Below are 4,890 nucleotides of genomic sequence, written 5' to 3' on the forward strand. Positions count from 1 at the left end.
TACATAAATCATTACATAGTTCACCCGAAGATGGAATAACCAGCTTAATTAAAATAAATTAAATTACTTAGAATTATAAACTTATAATTTATTACAATAAACAATAAAAAATTTATACAAAAGGCTATATCTCGCGCTATATTTTCAATGTTCTACAATAGTCATACATAAAAGGAGGGAAAACTTCGAAGATATTGACTGCGATGTATTAATTAAAATAGTTGCTGTAATATTAAATTTGTGATGCTCAAGATGACTCAAACAGGAGTCGAAACATATGAAATTATTAATTAAATGTATCTCGCAATTTTTAACAATCAGAGGTTGACTTCTATAGCCTTTTGTATAAATTTTTATTGTTTGTTATATCAATTAAAAAAGTCGATAATTTATTGTATTTTAATTTAATTTAATTATTATTATAATTAAAGTTAGAAACTTTCTTTCTAATAAATTTCTAAACTATTTCTAATACATGATTGTTTTTGCAAAGAAAGAAATTTATGGATTGATATAAATAAAATACTTCAATTTTGCAACAATTTTCGTTCTATCTTATTTATATGTATCCATTTCTTTTTGTTTGAAAAGGTAATCATCATCTTTCTCGCATTATATTTACTAATTTATGTATTTATTTACTAATTTATGTATTTTAAAAAAATATCTATGTCTGCTATTTATAAATATTTACGTTTATTGATTTTAAGCTGTGCGAAAATTTTAAATCTGTTTCTATCCAAACGACAATCGCACGAACTGAAGAATCGACTTCTCTTATATGTCTCATCGCAGGATGTGTGCGTCTGCAAAAGTACTGCAATACATTGTTGCACGTGAGATACCGCGGAACACCTACAAATTACACGAAATGTGAAATTTTACACATTATTTTACGGGAAGCTAAAATCAATCAAACTTAAATTTATTTGATAGCTCACGTCGTGAAAACTACACAATTATAATTACGACGATCTAATCAGTGTTTTTGATCGCACCCTGAATTTCGTAATGTGATAGGAGAGATCGCATCAGACGTGGATGGAAAGCGCGTTCCTCAGAATATCACTATGATTCTGATTAATTGGCAGATCCCGACTGCGAAGTTTCATGTACAATAGATTGATCTATAAATCTTTGGGAAACGGGCTTAAAAATTTTGCACAGCTTGAAATCATAAACCGGTCATAGATATTATCCGCAGATACTTGTAATATTTACCGTAATTGATTGATAGATTCTTCGATCATGTAATCGCTGTTCCGCGAATGATGGATCGGTGTAATCTAAGTCAATAAAAGTAAACTTAGAATTTTGCACGACTGGGTCCTAGTAATGGCTTATATAACAGATATAGATATTTATATACATTTGTAATTATAAATTGACGTAGTATCTAAATTATTCGAAATAACTGTCATTCAAAATTATGTTTGAAATGTAAATGTAAGGTATAAGGATAAGATGGAATGCAATAAGTGAAATAAGCGTATATAAAGAGAAAATCTTGTAATCCGGTTAAAATGTTACATTATAAAGCATTCGGGAATTAATTATCTTTTAATTAATTATTTACATAAAAGGTTGTCTATGTGTTAATATAAAAATAAATCTTTTAAAAAATATACGATTAAAATATTATTTACTGGAAACGTTAGATGAAGTTATGGATACCAAATATGTTAACAACTCAATATTTCAGATTGTGATGTTCTTCCGAAGAAATATTTATGAATTCAGGAAAAAATTTTGATTTATAGTAAGATTCATGCACACATTTGACCCGAGACATTGTCTCTTGATAACCATTTCTGACATACTTGTATGAAAATATTTCAGTAATTAGCAATTAGCAGAGATAGATTAGCTAGAGTTTAGATAGAAACTGCATCGTTATTACAAGACGTGAATTATCCGGCAGCACGTACGTAAGAAACTTCATAGAAACCTAGTAGATCTACTAAGGTAGAATATATCTACTTGTACCGTACTCTCTAATACCACCTAATACTGCGAAAGTTCATAAAATATGTACGAGATAGAGGTAATGCAGCGCTTATTAGATTCCTAATTATAGCGACGAAGTGTATTGATAATCACATGGCTTAGTCTTTATTATCTCGCACAATCAAAAAAAAAAAAAAAAAAGAGCTTACTTTGTATTTGCATTTTATTATACATTCGCCTGCGTGTTCGTGATGGAATACATTCGGGCTGAAGGCGTTGCAACGTTTCCGGAAATGTTTACGATTCAAGTGCAATAAGCGCAAATACTAACCCTAAGTAATTGCGCCCGAGAGAGAACACTTCTAGCACATAGAAGAAGAAAACTAAAAAGCCATCGCGGCCTTGTGGCACAGGGGTGTAGCTACCGCATAATAAGAATACAAACGCAGATGCGTATAAGAACAGCAACCCACAAACCCATTTCTTCTTTCTTTTTGTTACAGAAGAAAATCAGAAACGTGATGAATTTCAAATTAATTTTAAATTCAAATCAATGTGTTATCAATATTTGAATATAAAATGTATCTTCAATATAAATATACTTTAACGTAAAGTTTCAATAGCAATCGTTGCTTCTTTGCAATATTAATGGTATCTTAAAAAAATTGGAGCTTGAAATTTTGTAAAGATATCAATGCAAAGAAGCAACAAATGCTATTAAAGTTTTTATTACATTAGAATTCATCTTAAGTTCTGCAATTTACGTTCTTTCCATGTTATTATGTTTGTGTTGTAAAATAATAAATAATAAAATAATTATTGATATATATATATATAAGGTTGACGTTATACCGTTGCAAAAAAAAATGCAGGGTCTATGAGTGATTTTTATGGAAGATTTAAAAGTCATTCCTACGCCATTGAACGCAACGGTGCAGCAAAGCTGCATTGAGCCGCGGGCCGGTTTGAAAGCCAACATTTAATTTACGTTCTACGTGAAGGAATGATGCCCTCATCATTTTTCGACGCAAACGATCCGTTAAAATGGTTGCAAAATGGCGTGAAGAAGAATGATTGAAGACTAAAATCTCACGGCAAACATAATATCAATAAGAAATCTGGAAATAAAAAAAAATATTGGATTCTTATAAAAATTTAGAATACTTTGACACGTATATACAGATAAATTTACAGTAAAATTAGAAAGGTTAAAGAATTATTTTGAGATACTTGATATAACAACATATCAATTTTATAAGATTAGACTTTAGGAGTTTATAATTTGTTTTGTGTAATCTTACATTGATCTCACACACACTTTAATGCAATGTATTAATCTTCTATTAGTACATTACATAATGGAGCAAAAGTGCACAACAATTCTCACGTGATCAACATTGTGCGATCGGCAGAGGTTAATTCAAGTTTCCTGATCTCGGCGACCAGCCAATAACGGTTAATTATCGCTTTAAAAAAAATCGGAAAGAGCTGTCGAAGAGACTGCCGGCCGCGTAATTACAGTTATCTCAATGCAGCACGATTTTCAAGCTTACAACAATGAAATACTCGTAATTCATTGTTGTCTATGTTTCATTATCCGCGCGAGTAGCAAGAAGAGAAAAGAAGAATGAGATAAATCAAGCGCGCGATATTTATGAGTGCATAAAGCTTTGAACAATTTGGAAGTCCGAATTTACAATTCTTCTATTAATTCAATGTATATTCGCCTATCAGGATCTATCAGAATAGTTTTTAATTTTTGTCTTCATTTTTTAGATATATTCTCTCTCTCTCTCTCTCTCTCTCTCTCTCTCTCTCTCTCAATAATTTCAGCTTCTTATTAAAAATTCTACAAAAGATTTTTTAACAAAAAACTGAATTTTAAAAAAGTATTAAAAGGTTAATCAAATAGTTATAGAATATATGGGAGTTTTAATGAATTCATTTAGAGAGTGAATATGACGATGAAGAATTACCGTTTAATGAACCATAAAATTACTTGCTCTTCTACATGTAAAACGAAAGAATAACAAAGAGAGAGTTTATTCTTATATAATTTATAAAATAAATAAATTCTTATAATTTTATAAAAGGAGATATCACAAAAATTCAAAGCATCTCTTCTCTCGTTAAGTTGCTTATGCATATCACAGCCGTTATATCAGATAAGCAAGGAAATATATATTTCTTATGTGCATATGTATTTCTCTCGAATGAGATCGCTTCACGAAATGAGAGCACTAATAAAATTCGGCCCACATATGCAACCAGCGTGCATTAACTTCTCTGTAACTCAGTGTATGCTCTTGATACATGTTATTACTGCACATTACTAATTATAAGTCGTAAAGTAATCAATACGAAAACTCATACGCGGTTCTTTTATATTCTTTAATTGCACGGTAGAATCATGTGCGTATATTTCTATCAAAACATATATTCTACCATTTTTTATTCAATATATTATCTAACAGATATTAATTAATTAATATTTTGTATTATACAATTACTTAATGTTCCCTTGTATATTATTATATTTTCTTACATATTATTACATACTCTTATATGTATATGCATTTTCTTTTTTATGTATATATAGAAAGAACAATATTGCTGAAGTATCTAAAAAAATTAATTAGCTACAGATCCAAACATAATTTTGTTTAAACCATTAAAATAATTAGGTAGAACATTCAAAATAGTTGCTAGAAAGTTAAAACTTTTTACAGTATTGTTAGTAGTGCTTAAACATATCTATATAATTATCCTAATGTCTCAATAAAATTATTTTCAGAATAAATTTTTAGATATTTCAACAAAATCATTCTTTTTGTATACATCAATTATGATTAAAAATATAATTATAATTACAAATATTATATATTTATTATAATTTAAAATTGTTATTTTCATTATTCTAATAAACAAAATTTTATTTACAGG

General features: G+C 28.8%; 1 protein-coding gene across 1 annotated transcript in view; it reads left to right on the forward strand.

The window, feature by feature from the left end:
* The window catches only part of LOC108753136, a 40,568-nt gene that overhangs the window by 17,219 nt on the left and 18,459 nt on the right, over positions 1–4,890 (forward strand). The window lies entirely within an intron of this gene.

Source organism: Trachymyrmex septentrionalis, unplaced genomic scaffold (genome assembly GCF_001594115.1).
Source record: "Trachymyrmex septentrionalis isolate Tsep2-gDNA-1 unplaced genomic scaffold, Tsep1.0 scaffold66, whole genome shotgun sequence".
NCBI classification, from domain to species: domain Eukaryota; kingdom Metazoa; phylum Arthropoda; class Insecta; order Hymenoptera; family Formicidae; genus Trachymyrmex; species Trachymyrmex septentrionalis.